The sequence below is a fragment of the Bombina bombina genome, chromosome 1, assembly GCF_027579735.1.
Source record: "Bombina bombina isolate aBomBom1 chromosome 1, aBomBom1.pri, whole genome shotgun sequence".
Classification (NCBI taxonomy): domain Eukaryota; kingdom Metazoa; phylum Chordata; class Amphibia; order Anura; family Bombinatoridae; genus Bombina; species Bombina bombina.
In genome coordinates, this window is record NC_069499.1 from 380,460,029 (window position 1) to 380,481,093 (window position 21,065).

General features: G+C 38.3%; 1 protein-coding gene across 1 annotated transcript in view; it reads left to right on the forward strand.

The window, feature by feature from the left end:
• ARHGAP15 (Rho GTPase activating protein 15) overlaps positions 1-21,065 on the forward strand; it is a 1,708,250-nt gene that overhangs the window by 327,623 nt on the left and 1,359,562 nt on the right. The window lies entirely within an intron of this gene.

The window sequence follows — 21,065 nt, forward strand, 5'->3', positions numbered from 1 at the left end:
GGGCTTTGAGGTGGATTAGTTTTTGGCCTTTTAGCCCTTTGCTCAGGGGCAGATACTCTCAATTTTGGGTGAGTAGCTGGTTGAGGAGGAGACATATCTGGATGAAGACCCCAGGATGTAAGAAGAGCCAATCCCTACGGTAGAGAAGATATCACATGGGTTTGATTATCTTTCATAATCACTAGGTTTGTTGGATGGCCCCAGCGGTATTTAATGTTCACCTTGCGGAAAGTTGATGTGACCGGCTGGTAGGTTTTTCGATACTGCAGGGTGTGCATAGAAAGATCCGGCAGGAGCATAATGTCACTGAACTTCTCTTACAGGGACGGCTTCCTGAATGCCACCTGCATCAGCCTGTCTTTGTAAACATAACTATGGAAGCAGACTATTACATCCCTAGGTTTCTCCATAGGCACCGATCTGGATCTCATGGCTCTGTGAGCTCTCTCCATAGTGTCAACTAAGTCTTCCGGGGTACCTACAAGTTCGATATAAAGTTCTTTTAGGCATGTTTGCAGGTCAGGTGTTCCAACACTCTCAGGGATCCCTCTGAAGCGTATATTATTCCATCGGGATCTTTCTTCAATATCTGCCATTTTAAACTCTAGTTGTGTTAATTGCTCTGCTAGATTTTCTGTGTAGGATAAGAGGTTGGTCTGGTCGATCGCTATGTCATCTTGTTTTTGTTCAAGTGCATCCACCCTTTCGCCTATCTCAGAGATGTATTTCTTCAATTCTGCAGAAGATCATTGGATCTCTTGAGTGATGGAGCGCGTCTGGGTAGCTAACATCTTCTGTAAGGTAGATTTTGTGATGAAATGATGCAAAGGGGCCACTGAGTGAACACTAGACTGAGATTCATCATCAAGTGAATCAGGGTCACTGAGCTCTGCATTTGGATCTATGGTAGGAACTTTTCCAGATTGGGTAAAATGATCATAAACTGTCTTTTTGGTGACAGTAGGGGTCTTTGTTTGTCTCCTAGAGGTATGAGGCATCTTTAAGAATTACAAGGTCAAAGCTCCTGGTAGAAAAGGAAAAGGTGTTAAGTGGCCCTGCAAAATTGCATTCTGAAAGACAGGTTAACTCGAATGGATTATAATGTTTTACATGTATTAGTGTCAGCCTGTGGAAGATAATCTCACCCCTGTAAAGGAGAGAGGGAATTTTTAGGACCACAACTGCAGGCTTAGGAGTGTAGTGAAAGTATCAGTGATTCTGTGTAGGTGAGGGAAGGCAGCAAGGTTCAGAATCAATAGATACAGTTCACTTTTATTATAAGGATAGGTGTGACAATGGCTGAGACCTCAGAGCCTTTAGCCCCACTCAGTATTGTCAAACTGGTTCCCACATATAAGAACATGCAATTGCAAGTTAAAGTTTTAGACAGACCATATCTAATCTTTATTGGCAGCAGACATAGTGTACAACTTTAAAGCAACAAATAAAGCTAATGAGATTTAGGCAGTAGTTAGGTATTGAGAGTGAACAATTAAGAATATAGGTAGAATAGAGCGTTTAAATATGAAAGAAACCTAACTAAGATTCTGAGGCATGTCAGGAGTAATTACTGAATAATCGTAAGTTACTGCGGTATGAGTATGAAGGAAGCGCTTTTGAGACTTACTAGTAGTAGTAAAGGGTGAGGTCTGTCCGGACAGAGTGGAGTTCCCTTGCAGAGTTTGGGGAAATTGCAGCGTGTGCGATGGCGTGTGACGTCACCGCTTGCCGGTTCCGGTCCTGTGTTTGGTAGAGAGGTGAGCAGCGTCTGTCTCAAAGGTTGCAAGGAGGTTAGAGGGTGAGAAGCTGGATTCAACAATCAAGCAATTTGGTATGAGTAGGAGGGAAATTTAAACTGCTTGTTGGGGAGGAGTTATGTAAGTGTGAAAAGACACAGCTATACAAAGGATAAGGCAAAGAACTTAGGCAGTTATGACAGGACCCCCCCCCCAAAGATCAACTCCGGGGATCGAGTCCAGGACGATCAGGATAACGTTCATGGAACCTGGCCACCAATCGGGGGGCAGAGAGATTGGAAGCCGGTTCCCAGGAGTCCTCCGAATCAGGGTAGCCCTTCCAATGGACCAGATACTGAAGCTGCCCACGAAAACGTCGGGAGTCCAAGACATCTTGTACCTCATACTCCAGGGAGGCATCCGGTAGATGAGGAAGTAGAGGAATAGAAGGATCATGGTGACGAAGTTGTCTATAAGGCTTGAGGAGAGACACATGAAAGGTAGGATGGGATTTCAGATTTGCTGGTAATGCGAGGGTAACAGCGTTCATATTCACAATTTTTATGATGGGAAATGGTCCAATGAAGCTGGAAGATAATTTCCTGGAAGGAAGGGGTAAATGTAGATTACGTGTTGATAACCAAACATAGTCACCTACTCTATATTTAGGCGAGGAAATCCTTTTTTTATCAAAATGGAATTTATAGCGATCCTTGGCGATGCGAATATTTTCAGCAGTTAGTGAAAAAGATTCACTAATAGTGTTGATGAGGTCATTCACAACAGGACAGCTGTTGCTGTCCATAGAATGCCATTCAAAAGAAGGATGGAAACCATAATTAATGAAGAACGGTGTGAACTTTGTAGAGGAATGAATGGAATTGTTGAAGGCGAATTCTGCGAATGGTAGTAGTTGCGTCCAGGTATCTTGTTTAGCTGAAATGAAACATCTCAAATATTGTTCAATGCACTGGTTTGTCCTTTCAGTCTGGCCATTAGTTTGGGGATGGAAAGAGGTACTGAGACGTCTAGAAATACCCAATGAGTGACAAAGTTGTTTCCAGAATTGGCTGGTGAATTGAGTTCCCCTATCTGAGGTGATACTATTCGGGAGTCCGTGATACTTGAATATATGATGTATCATTAAGGAAATGGTTTCAGAAGAAGTTGGGAGCTTATGGTAGGGCACGAAATGTGCCATTTTACTAAATAGGTCTACGACTACTAATATGGTGTTATTCCCTTCAGAAATAGGTAGGTCGACTATGTAGTCGATTGCTATGTCCTTCCAAGGACGGTCAGGAGTCGGTAATGGGATCAATTTCCCGTAAGGGGGAGTCCTCCCTTTTTTTTGTAGTTTCGCAGATTAAGCAGGTTTTAACGTAATCCTCAACATCAGTGAGGCAGGTAGGCCACCAAAAGAATCTGGAGACTAATTCTTGAGTTTTCTTTATGCCCATGTGTCCAGCAGATGGAGAATCATGTAAAGTTTTTAAGACTGTTGCTCTGAGACTGTTGGGTACATAAATTTGTTGTTGATAATAATACAACCCATCCGAGTGTAAATCCAAGACCTGTAATGGTTTATTTGAGTCAGCCTGTTGTGCTGATTTGAACTGAATGTTTTGTTCTGTAGTTAAAGCTAAGAATCTGTCAAGAGGAATTAGAGGTGAAAGGTTTGGATGTGACACTTGGTCCACCAAGTGTCTTGAAAGGGCATCAGCCTTCTTGTTCTTGTTTGCAGGACGGTAGGTGATAAGATAATTAAATCTAGCCAAGAATAGGTTCCATCGGACCTGTCGTGCGCTGAGAGTCCTATTAGATTGTAGGTATTCTAGATTTTTGTGATCCGTGTAAATCAAGATTGGAAGAAGGGTCCCTTCTAGAAGGTGTCTCCATTGTTCCAATGATGTTTTGATTGCTAACAGTTCTTTATCACCTATTGGGTAGTTTATTTCAGCTGAATTAAGAATTCGTGAATAGAAGGCAACAGGATGCAGAGGATCTTTTGGAGTCTGCCTCTGTGAGAGGATTGCTCCTAAAGCATAATTAGATGCATCCACTTCCAAGATGTACTGCAACTCAGAATTAGGGAATTGGAGGATAGGGGCCGTAGTGAAAGCTTTTTTTAAGAAGTTGAATATTTCTTCTAAATCATCGTTCCATATGAAGTGTGTGTCAGATTTGGTCAAGTTAGTTAATGGTCTAGTCAAGTCAGCAAAATTTTTAATAAACTTTCTGTAGAAATTGGCGAAACCCATGAACCTTTGTATATCCTTTTTACTTTTTGGGGAAGGCCAATTTTGAATTACCGATATCTTATCATTATCCATCTGGATACCTTGGGGTGATACAATATAACCTAGGAATTTAATTTCTTTGGAGTGAAATAGGCATTTTTCTAGTTTAACATAAAGAGAATTCTCTCGTAACCGTGTTAATACTAGGGTGACATGTTTGATGTGTTCAGTAAGTGAGGTAGAGAATATGAGTATGTCATCCAAATATATTACCATAAATAAATCCAAAAAATCCTTGAAAATATCATTTATGAAGTACTGAAAGGTAGCCGGGGCATTACAGAGGCCAAATGGCATCACAGTATATTCAAAAAGGCCGTAACGTGTACGGAATGCTGTAAGCCATTCATGACCCTCCTTTATTCGTACCAAATTGTAAGCCCCTCTTAGATCTAATTTAGTGTATATAGTAGCATTTTGTAATCTATCAAAGAGTTGAGGAATTAAAGGCAGTGGATAGCGGTTTTTTATCGTACGCTTGTTTAACTCTCTGTAATCAATAATGGGTCTTAGGGATTGATCTTTATTTTTAACAAAAAAGATACCAGCCCCAGCTGGGGAGGTGGAAGGACGTATAAAGCCTTTCTTCAAATTATCTGCCAAATAAGTTTTTAGATGTTGTAACTCAGGATCAGAGAGGGGAAATATATGGCCGTAAGGTATATCAACTCCTGGTAGGAGATCTATAGGGCAGTCATAAACCCTATGAGGGGGTAGATTCTCTGATTCTTTTTTGTCAAAGACATCAGCGAATGTTATGTATTCCTTGGGGATTTGTAAAGGAACATCAAGTAAAATTTGTTCATGATGGAGACACAAATTTTTACAATAAGGAGAATCAAAGATGACATGTGAAGTTGACCATTGTATAGTGGGATCGTGTTGTTTAAACCAACTGATACCAAGTATAATGGGATATAGAGGTGAGGGTATAACATCAAAAGTAAGAAACTCTGTGTGTTGGTCATGTGTGGTAAGCCTTAAAGGTATGGTGTGGTATAAGATGGGTCCTGATGTAATTTCTTTACCATCAATAAAACGAAGTACACTAGGCACCATTTTCTTAACTAGTGGAATTTTATTTACAGTAGTGAATTGGTAATCTATATAATTGTGGCTGGCGCCAGAGTCAAGGATTGCTTGTGAGTTGAGTCTTTGCTGATCCCACTGTAATAAGATAGGAAGGGAGCAATGATTAGATTGTGTTTGTTTAGCAGATAAACATATACTTGTGGTGTTCATCTTACCCTTCCTACGCTGTAATTGAGAGCAGTCCTTTACAGAGTGATCGATCCCTCCACAATACATACAGAGATCTAAAGCTTTTCTTCTTAATTTTTCCTGTAGAGTTAATGGACCTCTGATGAACCCGAGTTCCATAGGGATTTCAGAGGCTTTTGTAGTTGTCTTAGGTGGATGCAGAGTAGTAACTGTTTGTTTAGTGGATGTTTCTAAGTGTGACTTTTCTGAGCGTCTCTCTCTGATGCGTCTATCTAATGTGATGCTAGCATCTATTAGGAGTTCTAAAGTCTCTGGGAGGGGTTGTCTGGCTAGCTCATCCTTGAGAGTATCTGAGAGGCCTAGGTGGAATTGATTGCGCAAGGAAAGGTCATTCCACTGTGTATCAGGGGACCATTTCTTAAACTCTGCGATGTAGTCCTCCACAGGCCTTTTATGTTGTCTCAGAGACCTCATTGCTGTCTCAGCAGACAGCTGTTTGTAGGGATCGTCATAAAGCTGTCCCATTGCTTTAAAAAACTGATCAAATGAGTACAGCAATGGGTCATTGGTTTCAAAAAACAAATTTGCCCATATACGTGGTTCGCCACGCAGATAGGAGATTGTGGTGAGAACCTTCAAATGATCATTGAAGTATGTTTTAGGTTTTAATTGAAAATATAAGGAACATGAGTTTTTGAATTCCCTAAATTCTGAACGAATACCACTAAATGTTTGTGGGGGATTAGGTTGGGGTTCACTAGAACTAATACGTGTAGTGAGGGTATCAATTTTTTCATTGATGTATTGCTTTAGGGCAGAGTTTTCTAATTGTAGTGTATTTAACCCTGTTGTAAGGTTATCTACAGTTTGAGTTAATTTCTCTACATGAGATAATAAGGCTGCTGGGTCCATAGTATAGGCTTGATTGTTATTGTCAGCCTGTGGAAGATAATCTCACCCCTGTAAAGGAGAGAGGGAATTTTTAGGACCACAACTGCAGGCTTAGGAGTGTAGTGAAAGTATCAGTGATTCTGTGTAGGTGAGGGAAGGCAGCAAGGTTCAGAATCAATAGATACAGTTCACTTTTATTATAAGGATAGGTGTGACAATGGCTGAGACCTCAGAGCCTTTAGCCCCACTCAGTATTGTCAAACTGGTTCCCACATATAAGAACATGCAATTGCAAGTTAAAGTTTTAGACAGACCATATCTAATCTTTATTGGCAGCAGACATAGTGTACAACTTTAATGCAACAAATAAAGCTAATGAGATTTAGGCAGTAGTTAGGTATTGAGAGTGAACAATTAAGAATATAGGTAGAATAGAGCGTTTAAATATGAAAGAAACCTAACTAAGATTCTGAGGCATGTCAGGAGTAATTACTGAATAATCGTAAGTTACTGCGGTATGAGTATGAAGGAAGCGCTTTTGAGACTTACTAGTAGTAGTAAAGGGTGAGGTCTGTCCGGACAGAGTGGAGTTCCCTTGCAGAGTTTGGGGAAATTGCAGCGTGTGCGATGGCGTGTGACGTCACCGCTTGCCGGTTCCGGTCCTGTGTTTGGTAGAGAGGTGAGCAGCGTCTGTCTCAAAGGTTGCAAGGAGGTTAGAGGGTGAGAAGCTGGATTCAACAATCAAGCAATTTGGTATGAGTAGGAGGGAAATTTAAACTGCTTGTTGGGGAGGAGTTATGTAAGTGTGAAAAGACACAGCTATACAAAGGATAAGGCAAAGAACTTAGGCAGTTATGACAATTAGCTGCGGAGCAGGGGTTGGTGACATCCCATCAAGACTCCTAGGACATGGCAATTAATTTATTGACTACATAGGGAGTAACCCTAGGTCTGGAAGGGAAGTCAGTGAATTATAATCTATTGCCAAGGGTTGGGAGGGGAAAGGTAGTTAGTTGGGGTCTTAAGTTGAGGTGAATTGTGAGACTGACTGTACTCGTATTAAGAGTCTACCAATGTCTTACTAGCAATATATAAGGTAAAGGAACTTGATCAGTGAGCTGATGCAGGCCTAGCAAAAACAGACAGCTAAGGATATTATGATACCAAACCTCATCAGCGCTCAAAACTTGTCACTCATCAAGGACTACATGGTCCCCTCTCGACTCGGGGAACAAGGGATACGACCCGAAGGAAGGGGAAAGGGGAAGCGGAAGTGACCAACCCATACTAGTTGGGTCGGAAAGGATGAGTCTTGAGGGAGTACACATATTACAGTACCTCAAGGGGGGGGTCACAATTTTAAGCACAACAAAAAACCAAGGTATATGAAAACCGACTATTTGTGGAGTTATATCAACCCTGGAGGCCTGTAAAGAAAAGGTGTTAGTAAAATGGCACTACACTTTGGGCTATTAACCCAAAGACAGCAAAGCTGACGCAGCTGCTATAGACAAATAAAACAACACAGTGCAATACAGGTAGTAAATAGTGAGTCCAGGATAGTCCCTGTTTATGATACAATCAGTGGAGAAAAAAAAAGCACTATCTACTTCAGAGTAAATAATAAGCAGAAGCAATAGACTTGTTGAAAGGCTTTCTGTAAGGAGCCTTCTGGTAGGAAAGTGGTTAGGGAAAATATAGTTCCAGGGATAATATATATGGTATTGGGTAGACCCTGTGCAGCCCGGCTAGGTATCCTGTGTTATTTATAGCAAAAGAGTCAGCTGGTGCAGTTTGCGGCCACAGTACCAGCAACGACACTGAGAGTGTACTTCTGCCAGGGTATAGTAAGCTGAACTGTGGTAGGGCAAACTTGATATTGCCAGTTAGTCCCTTTTGAGAGTCAGATATTACAACATGAGGGGAACAATGCAGTCTTGCTGAGTCTAAGTGGCCCCTGCAGGATCTTCAAGGTGTTTGTAGGGGGCAAATTGTTGGTATCAAAAGCAGGAGTGTGCAATCAAAATGAGATAGTGGACTGCAGGGCCAACTATAGGGCTGAGATTTGGTGAGCTGTGTAAGTACAGGACTTATATATAAACATAGGGAACTATACACTTAGCACAATACCTAATATGAAAAGATCTCACCCACTAGGGACTCTTAAAGATTGCACCGGCTAGACTAGGTGCTGAAGATATGTGGGGACCAATAAGGCAGCTATCCTGTTGGGGTGGTAGTGGTTATTTTGCCTTTCTTTATTTTTATTTCCTTTTTATGTTTTGGGATGTGGTGTGTGTACCATTTTCCTGCTCCTTTGGTTATAACTAATTCCTGCCCCTCTCTCTGTCCACCCCATGGGCTATAGTCCAAACGTCTAGGGGCCCCACTACTTTAATGGAGGATACGGACTAGGTCTAATGAGAGGCCCACTTAAGCCTCCACGTGGGTACCTCAAAGTCAGAGTGCCGAGCTAGCAGCAAAGGATCTCACCTGCATCCAGGCCCGGGAACAGCACTTCACCGTTGGAGACCCCTGACAGCTATACACTTTTCACTGGTGGCAGCAGGGAAAAGACACTCCTTGAGGGACCAGCTAGCATGAGATCATGCGGTTCGGTCACAGGTCCAAGATGGTGTCTGCTTCTTGTGCTCTGCTGTGTGCAGGTATCCTTGGGCTCTTCTATGTAGATCCGGTGAGCCGCGATGACTGGCGATCTGTTCGCCAACCTCAGGGAGGGATCGCGCCCAGGAGGGCAATAGCAAGGCTCACCGCACAGATGTCTACCTCAGCTCCTGACCCAAGATGGCGGTCTCCCCCACTGTGATGCAGGGAGTGAGGCGGGGTGATCTGACCAGGTCTGCTACTCATCTGGAGGCAGGTATGGTCTCCAGCACCCTCAGAGGTGGATTGGGATTTCCAGGAGGCAAAGGGCTGCATTATGCTGGCTCAATCTCAATCCTCCTCGAGTTAGTCTCTGAGACGAAGCTAAATTCAACAATGGCAGCAAATCGGGGCCCAGTCCTCACAGCTCCTCTGATCTGGCACTTCAACAGATGTCTTCTGTCACTCCAGAGTGGAGCCCCGACCCTCCAGAGTAATAGGTGTAAGCAGATGTAGTAGCTATAGTGTGGGATTTTGTGAGGTAGGCTCTCAATCAAGCATCAAAAGTTCTCCAGATTATGCCTTAAAGCCACTAAAATGAGCTGTAACACTGCTCTTAATAACCAGGCTCCTTTAGGGTTAAGTCCCAGCAGTTCCTTTGTTCCATCTACAAGGGTTTAATCAAGGATTTATTCCTTTTCCTCTCTCTTCAGTCTACTGTCCGGCCAACAGCAAGCTCTAGGGGTCTAGTAGATAGATAAGCCATCTTTAAACCAGAGGGTTGAGAGTTTGCATCTAGCTGCAGTTAATTTTCCTTCTCTTTTCAGTGACTCAATGTTTGGAGGGAATTGGTCTGATGGCTCCCATGGACATCATTCCCTTTGCTTTTTTCCATAAAATGGAGAACGTTTGTATCTGTCTCAGAGAATAGATCTAGTTCAATCAACAAGAGACTTTCTCCCATGGTGTTTTTTCAGGAGTATCTGTCTCAGGGCGCATGCTTCTGGAGACATTACTGGGTGCTGTTTCCACGGACACCAGCCTGCTGGGCTGGGAAGCAGTCTGGGACTTGTTTAAGGCACAGAAGTGTCTGCTCTCCTCTTTAACATCTTGGAGTTGAGAGTGATTTACAATGCTCTGATGGCTTGGCCTCAGTCGTCCTTAGCTTGGTTCCAGTCGGACAAGATCACCTCAATGGCTTACATCAACCATCAGGGAGGAACTCAGAGTTTCTTAGCCATGGAGAAGGTGGCTTGGATTGTCAGTGGGTGGAAGCTCACAATTGCTGTCTGTCACCCACTTTCCAGGGGTGGTCAACTGGGAATCAGACTTCTGAACAGACAGACATTTCTTCCCGGTAAGTGGACTCTCCATCTGGAGGTGTTCTCCAGGTAAACCCTCAAATGGAGGGGGGGTTCAGGAGTTGGCTTTTGAGGGCATTTCGAAAAAACTCCAAGCTTCCAAGGCACGGTTCTAGGTCAAGTGATCCGCAGACCGCCCGGGTAGATGTTCTGGCAGTTTTTTTCTTGGGATTTCAGTCTTGCATACCTTTTCCTCCGTTTTGCCTTCCTTCCATAAGTCATTACTCATATCAAACAGGAGAGAGCATCGGTACTTTTAATAGCCCCTGCGTGGCCTTGCAGGATCTGGTATGCAGACCTAGTGGAGATGTCACCTTTTCTGCCTGGGAGATTGTCTGAGGAAGGACTTTCTAATTTAGGATCCCTTCCTTCAACCAAATCTCATTCCGCTAAAGCTGATTGCTTGGAGATTGAACGCTTAGTTTGGTCTAAGTGTGGTTTTTCTGAGTCGGTCATTGGGATCATGATTCAGGCTCGCAAGCCTGTTACTCAAAAGAATTACCCTGTGGAATTGCGTAAACGCCTTTATTGGTGTGAATCTGGAGTCTACTTTAGGAGTAGGGTCAGGAGTCTTAGGATTTTGTCTTTTCTCCAGGAAGGTCTAGAGAAAGTTTTGTCAGTCAGTGCTCTGAAGAATCAGGTTTCTGCATTTTCTATTTTGTTACACAAGCGTCTGGCAGATGGCCAGTTGTGCTATCCTTTTGTCAGGCCTTGGTCAGAATTAGGCCTGTGTTTCAGTCTGTTGCTCCTCCTTGGAGCCTTAACCTTGTTCTTATAGTTTTGCAGCAGGCTTTGTTTGAGCCTTTGCATTCCATAGATAGTAAGGTTTTGTTTCTTATTGTTATTTTTTCTGCTCAGAGAGTCTCGGAGCTCTCGGCTTTGCAGTGTGATTCACCTTATTTTATCTTTCACGCTTTTCTTGTCTTTCACACTGATAAGGCGGTTCTTCATACGGAGCTGGGTTTTCTACCTAAAGTAGTTTCTGTTAGAGATATTAATCAGGAAATTGTTGTTCCTTCTCTATGTCATAATCCTTCTTCTCATAAGGAATGTTTGTTGCACTATCTAGATGTTGTGCGTGCTCTAGAATCTTCCTACAGACGACTAAGGATGTTCACAAGTCCTCTACCTTGTTTGTTTGTTTTTCTGGAAAATGTAAAGGTCAGGAGGCTATTACTACTTCTCTTTCTATCTGGTTGAGAAGTATTATTCTTTTGCTTATGAGACTGCTGGTTAGTAGCCTCCTGAGAGAATTGCGGTCTTTTCACAAAGACTGTTTCCTCTTCTTGGGCTTCAAGAATGAAGCTTCTGTGGATCAGATTTGCAAGGCTGCTACTTGGTCCTCTCTACATATTTTTTCCAAATTTTCCAAATTTGATACTTTTGCCTTGGCTGAAGTTTTCTTTTGGGAGTAGGGTCCTTCAAGCGGTGGTGCCTTCTGTTTAGGTCTACCTGTCTTGTTCCTCCCTAGTCATCTGTGTCCTCTAGCTTGGGTATTGATTCCCAACAGTAATTGATGACATTGTGGACTCACCATATCTTAGGAAAGAAAACAAAATTTATGCTTACCTGATAAAGTTCTTTCTTTCTGGATATGGTGAGTCCACAACCCCACCCGTTGAATAAGACAGTTATTTTTGACTAAACGTCAGGCACCTTTGCACCTTTGTATTATTCCTTTTTCCATTTTCCTTCGGTCAAATGACTGGGGTTTGTGGGAAGGGAAGTGATACTTAACAGCCTTGCTGTGGTGCTCTTTGTCTCCTCCTGCTGGCCAGGAGTGATATTCCCAACAGTAATTGATGACGTTGTGGACTCACCATATCCGGAAAGAAAGAAATTTATCAGGTAAGCATACATTTTGTTTTTGCGCAATATTTTTCAGAATAATTTTTAGCAGATAGTGTTATTATGAGAGTAACTGTAATTTGTAATGTAATGTTGATGTTTTGTTATGCTTTTTTTGTTTTACAAAACAGTTAACCAGAGCTCTGAGGATACAGTAATCATTTTAGCGTAAATTGCAATTGCGCTCAAGCGATCGCGTTTACTTTCAACTTGTAATACAAGTGGTAAACCCAACACTTGTAAACACCTGCAATAAACCCCTTTTTGCTTGTGCGTAACTGTAAATGTACCACTTGTAATCTGGCCCTTTCTATTTTATATTGTCTAATACCTTATTATTTTAATTATAACAAATATGAAATAAAGACCTGAATATATAAATAGATAGATATTGTGTGAGCAAACTTTTTAGTATTTCATAACTTACTTTGTTCTGAAAAGTATACATAAATACATTTGGCTAAGCTCCATATATTATATTTGCAATTACCCCAAAATATTTCATTTTAATGAAATGTTGTTATGTATCAGTAAAATGGTTTTGTCTGTTTTGCTTGATTTACATATTTTACACGATGTTTCTGCCAGACCAAAGCAGATAATTTGGCACTAAATAAGTATGCATGGGGACAACATACTGGCACAGTGATGCACAAATTGGCACTAAAACATTGCCAGGAGACATGAGATTACGGCTTTAGTGAACATCACCTGAGCAAAATGACACGAAGCCATGGATGCTCCTGAAAACTCAGCTAAAAATCTCATATTTTTTGTCAGATGTAGCCACATTGTTTATATATGATGATGAGGGAGATAATATTTGTATTTGGTTTATGTTTATACTAGAAAAAATATTTTTTCCTCAATTGTTAGTCTTTTGTACACATTCATGTGGGTTAAACTGTGTAACTAAAAACAAAATGACACATGTATACCCTTAATAAAATAGGAATTTAGAATTTAGAGCTATCTATTCACATTAAGGCAACATAAAATTAGAGACTTCTGTAATCCAGCAATGACAATTAATGTGTTGATTCAGTTCATATAACCTTTTTCTGTTTTGTTTAAACATTACAAATATTTAATATTTTTTTTATTGTATTTATGCCATGTTTTCTCTAAATTGAACAATGTTATGTTTCCACTAATTATTCTTGGATACTGTTCATTATTACTAATAAATCATGACAAACATTTGGTAGAAATATTACTTGTTATAACCATTTTTAAAATAAAATACGTTTTGGAAACCTTCATGACTATTATGTCAAAGTGGTTTAGTCAAAAGCTTCTATTTAAAAGGTTAACTCTATCATGTCCTTACATATTTCTTAGGTTCAGAAAAGTACAAAAAAAACCCCAGAATTTTGGATACAAAATACAGACTGAGTATCTCTACTAAAGAATACAGAAAATATATGTCAGATTTTTTTATTAAAGGGATACTGAACCCATATTTTTTCTCTCATGATTCGGAGAGAACATGTAATTTTAAGCAGCTTTCTAATTTATTCCTATTATCATTTTTTCTTTGTTCTCTTGCTATCTTTATTTGAAAAGGCAGTAATGAAAGCTTTGGAGCCGGCCTATTTTTTGTTCAGTACCCTGGATAGGGCTTATTGATTGGTGCCTGCATTTAGCCATCCAATCATCAAGTGCAACCCAGGTTCTCAACCTAAAATGTGCTGGCTCCAAAGCTTTTATTCCTTCTTTTTCAAATAAAGATAGCAAGAGAACAAAGAAAATTTGATAATAGAAGTAAATTGGAAAGCTGCTTAAAATTGCATGCTCTACCTGAATCATGAAAGAAAAAAAAAATGGGTTTAGTATCCCTTTAAGCATTCAACAAGTACAAGAACAGGGGATTGTATTTTATATGGTTATTTTATTTACACATATATCAAGATAGTAGACATAAACTAACATTTATTTATTTATTTATTTTCAAACCACTTTTTTTATTATTGTTACATAAATTGCATGGATTCATTAAGGGTACTAAAACAATATATTTACAGGGAACACACAGATTCCATTGACAGCAATGTAAAGGCACTTTTCAGTGCCATTTTTATTCTAACACCCCACTCCGACCAACTTTAACCCAAAAATACTGCCTAATGCAGTAGGTTTATTAAAAAACACTGCCATCTTTATTTTTTAATAAACTAAACTAGACAGTATTTTGGGGGCATTTGGGGCAGATTTATAAAATTAACCAGAGATCCTATCTCTAGTTAATTTTATAAGCACGAATTGCTACCACGAGCCTGCAGTAGCAATAACCAGCCACTTGTAATGGTTGAATAATTAGCCCGTCTGGGGGAGCACAATAATTTAGCACTACACTAGCAATCTAGCCCTAAAGATTTTCAAAATGACTGTCCCTTTAATGGTAAAGCTCCCTTTGTTTGTATTGTACTTTAAAGCAGTGTGCTCCTGCATAGAGATACGTGAAAACACACACATATGAAGCTTTAGGAGGAAAACAATGAGCTATTTATCTGAACATCTGCTGATTAAATAAAATGAGCAGTTAAAAACAGATTTAGGTCATGATATGCTTTATTTACAATAAAATATATACTCTTAACTTACATGAAAATATTTTTATCCTATGGAGATTGTATATTCAAATCTAAACAAAGTGACTAAATGACAGATTTGTATTTATAGCTCCTGCTGCTCTATTCATTTGAATGGAAAAAAAATAAAGACTAGTAGAATTGGTTATTTAGGACGCATTCTATTCTTAGCCTATATCAAGCTTCCAGGCAGAAAATGCTTTAAAATAGTTATTTGAAAACATGTTTAAATATCCATTCAAATGTGTTAAAGAGACACATAAAGTTGAATTATATCAATTTATTAAAATGTTAATTATGATCAATGATAATCTTCAATCCTGTTTTTTTTTAGTTTTTCTAAAAATCATACAATATTGGCAGTTTGGTCTCATAACGTCTGGGATCTATAAGTTTTGTCATTTGCAGCTAATTCCTTTTGTCAGTATTTGAGAACAATTTTTTAACAAGCACTAGCAGTTCAAAGCCTGTTTGTTAGTAAACGACAATATAAAAGGAGCATCTCTTGATATTTGAGAGCACAACTTTTAACTGTATTAAATCTCATGAAGAAAATGTGAGATTTGGAAGTAAACTGTCATCTATGTAAGTTATTTAGAATAATTATTTTACTGTTTAAAGGACATTAAACAAGTTTTTATAGGAAAATGCACCTATAACTTTTGAACTGTTAATCTGAGTCATTCCTTTGCAAATCGGAGTTCAACAATGTAGTACTCTGTGTGCACATAGGCGTGTTTTCTATACAAACAAGTTCACAAAGGTGCGTTCTTGTTTTAACATCGTTATTAAATATATGCAATATTGCAATGGAGCAGTTTCATATTTTACAGTTTCAGTACTATTTAAATCCTGTATAAGATAACATATGTCCTTCTAATAGAAACTCATAGTCTTCTTCTTGATTTCAGATGTAGATCACACAAACAGGAAATAGCGCTTTAAAATCAATAAATGTAAATATTGTAAAAAATAATACTGAAAGTGACAATATAGATATTAAGCAAACATACCCAGTATTTCCATCACTGAGATATAACTGACATTCAAATGGTTTAGCAGAGGTGATGATGGATTCAGATTGCAATAGGTTAATCTCACACATGTATATGAGAATTTTCCTTACACACTGAACAAAGGGGTTCATTCAAAACAACTGTAGCCTTCAAGGGACAAGAAAGCCGAAAATGTTCAGTCAAGATTTAGATAGAACATACATTTTTAAACAACTTTCCAATTTACTTCTATTATCTAATATGCTTTGTTTTCTTCATATCCTTTGTAGAAAGCATACATAGGTAGGCTCAGGCGTTGTGAGCTAGCTGCTGATTGGTGGTTGCACATATACCACTTATAATTGGCTTACTGGTGTGTCCAGCTTGCTCCCAGTAGTGCATTAATGCTTGCATGAAACCAATTAAAATTACATGATCTATTTGAACTACTAAAGTTTAATTTTAACAATTACATGTTACATATATATATATATATATATATATATATATATATATATATATATATATATGGGGTGTAGTGGGTTTTGAGAAGAGCGCCTCTATAGAAATCTATTCCCACATTCCCTGTATATATTAGTATACAAATATGTGTATCCTTTGTTGAAAAATCATCAACAGAGTAATATAGGATATGTTGAATTGATAATAGGATAAGGTATAATACTGGTTACCAATTGTGGTAGGTACACTCAATTGTGTGTGTTCACATATGTTCCATACATGTATTACTGCGTATAGTTAAAAACACAATAAAAGAAAAAAGTCCAGCCACAAATTAAATGTGAAAAGGAAATATTGCAAGTGAAAAAATGCTTATCACGCTTAATCCAGTAGGTATTGCACTTACTAGAACAAACCTCAATCGTATGAGGTAAGTTGCCGCCTCTTGTAAGTGAGAAACTTCCGGAAAAGGTGTAGGTAGATGCCAGGCCGTCTGTCTTTTATCTTCTCCTCTCAGAGTATGGATTCTGTATTCTGTATCTTTTCTTCTCCTCTCAGAGTATGGATTCTGTGTTCTGTGTCTTGCCTTCTCCTCTCAGAGTATGGATTCTGTATGCTGATGATGGAGAGTCTCCAAATTCCCCGCAGTATTATGCAGAAATAAAGGCAGAAGAGAGATACATAGCGTAAAATCATTTTATTAAAATAAAAGCAATTGTATAAAAAAGACAAATGGCCACTCACATGTTCAATCCTCAAACATATGAGGTATGTAACAGACACTCAATGGTAACTTGTGGTATTCCACTTCGTGGATCTGAGCTGTGGATGTTATTTTCTTTAAAAAGCAGGATCTTACAAAGCAACAGATCCGGTAATGTCTGTTTGTTACAAAACCAGGTAGCAAATAGTTTTCATACAAACAGTAGTATGTAGAAGTGTGTACGAATAGCAAATAGTACCAATATTGTCAAGGTAAAAATCCTTGACTAATGCAATAGTATAAAGTAAATCCCTTACGCGTTTCAAAGCTTAATTTGTTGCTCCTTCCTCAGAGGGTGTTCGTTCTAAATGTGTCTCCTGTCTCTGTCTCTAAGAGCCGGGCGGTGGCACGCCCCTTAGAAAATAGTGTGGTGCTTGATTGGTTATAGTGTCTATCCGTCAGCATGCACTTCCTGTATAGAACATATATATATGTATAGAGACTCTCCATCATCAGCATACAGAATCCATACTCTGAGAGGAGAAGGCAAGACACAGAACACAGAATCCATACTCTGAGAGGAGAAGAAAAGATACAGAATCCATACTCTGAGAGGAGAAGATAAAAGACAGACGGCCTGGCATCTACCTACACCTTTTCCGGAAGTTTCTCACTTACAAGAGGCGGCAACTTACCTCATACGATTGAGGTTTGTTCTAGTAAGTGCAATACCTACTGGATTAAGCGTGATAAGCATTTTTTCACTTGCAATATTTCCTTTTCACATTTAATTTGTGGCTGGACTTTTTTCTTTTATTGTGTTTTTAACTATACGCAGTAATACATGTATGGAACATATGTGAACACACACAATTGAGTGTACCTACCACAATTGGTAACCAGTATTATACCTTATCCTATTATCAATTCAACATATCCTATATTACTCTGTTGATGATTTTTCAACAAAGGATACACATATTTGTATACTAATATATACAGGGAATGTGGGAATAGATTTCTATAGAGGCGCTCTTCTCAAAACCCACTACACCCCATTTTCTTCTGGAGGGATATCCTAGGACATCCTCCCTTTAGCTGAGATTAACGGCTGCCACTACTGAATCCCCATTCCACCTTATTATTTAGTCCACTTCTTGCGCGAACCAGGTTCTGTAGGGCTCAGTCCTAACAGAACACCCCCCTCTCTTCATATATATATATATATATATATATATATATATATATATATATATATATATATATATACATATACATATACATATATATATATATATATATATATACAGTCTATATACATATATATATACATATACTGTAAGCTATCCTTTTACTTGTGTCACATACATTTTGTTTTCATGAATGTCTGTGAAAATCCCTGCAAAATAGATATGAGCAGCCTGTAAATAAATTGTTGATTATGGTTTTCATTTGTCTTTCTTGTTATATTATTTATTCTAGTCATCTCTACAGCTCTTCTAATCATTTTGATTAGTTTAGAAAATATGTAAGAAAAAAATCATAATAAATAAATAAAACTGATTTGTTATTTTATGCATGTGTAAGGGACTCTCTAGAATTTAGACTGTAAATCCCTGAGAAAAACTCTCTACCCCTAAATATTCCTACTTTTAAAGGGATAGAAAACCCCAACATTTTCTTTCATGATTTTAATAGAACATACAATTATAAACAACTTTCATATTTACTTCTATTATCAAATTTGCTTCATTCTCTCTTTATCCTTTGCTGAAGGAACAGCAGTGCACTACTGGCAGCAAGCTGAACACATTCAGTTAGCCATTTATCAGAGACAAATGTGTGCAGGCACCAATCAGCAGCCAGCTCCCACTAGTGTAGGATATGTGCAGATTCTTTTTCAACAAGGTATAACAAGAGAACAAAGCACATTTGAAAATTGAAGTGAATATAAAAGTGTCTTAAAATTACATGTTCTATCTGAATCATGTATGTTTCATTTTCACTTTCCTATCCCTTTAAGTATGATACATAGTACATAGAACATAAAAATCCATCTGTCTGATGGTCTGTTTAATGGGTGTACAAAGAGTATCTATAAATGATAGAAAAGTTGAGAGAATCTGCTATAAATAAGGACACAAATTTACATTTAGGGCAGGTAAACAATGTTACACAATGGGGAATTTCCTTTGCAAGGCGACCAGTTGAGGCTATATTGTAACATTGTTTCATGTGCAGATACTATCCCCATTGTATCACTGTCCTAGTTCTGAATGCTGCTTTCTTAGATATTCTCTTTTAATGAATGCACTTCTTGTATACATATTGCCTACATCTGTAAAATATTAATCACAGGTTTACAGAATATAATGATTTCCTATAGTAGTGGTAAGTGAATGAGTTCATTTAAAAATTGCATAAATAATAGAATTGTAAAGTCAGTGATCTTAGAAGTTGTCTCAATAGCATCAGCAAATCAGCCTCACTTACCCTACATGTTAATAAAGCAAGGGAGATGACACTCCTGAAAACAGGACTGCAAAATACAGAAAATGTGGTGTGACATTTTTTTTCTCCCCAAAGGAGTAACTGCCACTAACCAAAGTATTTTCATGAAAGCACTTTTTGCTTTAGATGCAGAATATTAACAGAGCAAAACACTATAGGACAGAGCCTTGTCACCAGATGTTACTCGCCCCTAATGTATTTGTTAAGCGGTATTATTCTTAAATAGGTCACTTAAACTTTTTCATGGTAAGGAAAAAACGAAGGATTGTTTGATTTTAAACTTAAAAATCTGTCCGTAGTTCTGTGATTCCTTTTGTTCCTGCATCAAAATAGCGATACAAAATGCTTAATGAGAAATATTAATTTTACATTCTGAAATGTGCTAAAAAGCAAACATCCATGCAGAAGAAAACCATAAATCTTATTTTCATATATTAAATGCAATGAAAAAAAATGTTATTGTAATTTCCTTTAAGAAGAAAATCAGTGGCCAGTGAAAGGAGAGTATTAATTAGAAATGAAAATTTAACAAGCATAATTTACATGATTAGCGACTATGAAGGTGTAGTTTGTTTAAAATGGATTTAGTTAATATACATGGAAGAAGCGGGTTTGTATTACAGATGAAGTGAGCAGAATATCTTAAACTTCTTCAATTTCTATGTTAGAGTGCAACAATGTAATTTGCTTATGCACTGGTACAGTTGAGTTAGAAAACAGCAAAAAACAGCCAAGAGAATATATATATCTCCTCTGGTCTGAGGAAGGGGTCTGCGAACCCCAAAACTTTACCATGCAATAAATAACACTTTATTTATCTAAATCCAGAGAGTGCAGTCCCTGCTTGAACTACTATTACTAATTTGACTTTGCACCCTGGTGTCCAAAGGGAATTGTGAGTGCAGGCACATGAGAAGAATATATATATATATATATATATATACAAATATACGGTATATATATATCTGTGCATATATAAGTGTGTGTGTGTGTGTGCGTGCTTCCACATCAATATGTTTTTCTTAGTTTTCCAGTTTAAAATAAAATTGCGTTCTTGCCTTCTTTGAGGTTATACAAATGCTATGGGCCTTCATGCACTAGGGAATATTTAGTTTTTGGTGTGCCTAATATTTAATATGGAGAAAAAAAAGAACAATTAAGCAGTCTTTACTCATGGGCATCCTGAGAAAGATTTCCTGGGGAGTTTAAAAACAAATAGATGTCACATACATAATAGTATAATGCAGCATACACAGTAGGAGAGATTTACCTGTTGTATACGTGAGCAATGCTTTATTTTAAACATGGTAACTCATTAACAACAAAAGAAGGTGCTTACTCTTGATGTAAGGAGCAAAACTCCTGGCTGGCATAGTCTCTACTCTTGTCCCCTTCTTTGGACACATTTGTCTATATTTAAAAGGGCTTGAAACCAAAATGTTTTCTTTAATGATTTAGACAGAACATTCAATTCTTAAAAGGTTTCAATTTTACTTGTATTATCAAATTTGCTTTGTTTTCCTTAAATTATTTGTTGACTAGCATACCTAGGTAGGTAGCTAAAGCTAAGATTCTCAAGAATTTAAAGTATTATATTATAAGATTTGATAAAATGCTACAAAATGATATGATTGTTTGTTTGTTTGTTTTTCTGACCAGTGCCTTTGGTGGTCATCTGCGATGCCTGTTTATCAGCTTTGAAAAAACACTTATGTAAGCACATTATTCATCAAATAATGAAATTCTATGGTCAAAGTAAACTCTACCAGATTATAACAACTGTCAGCTTACTTAACCTTTTAACGCCGTTATGCCATTCTATTCCGTCATAATCACACTGGG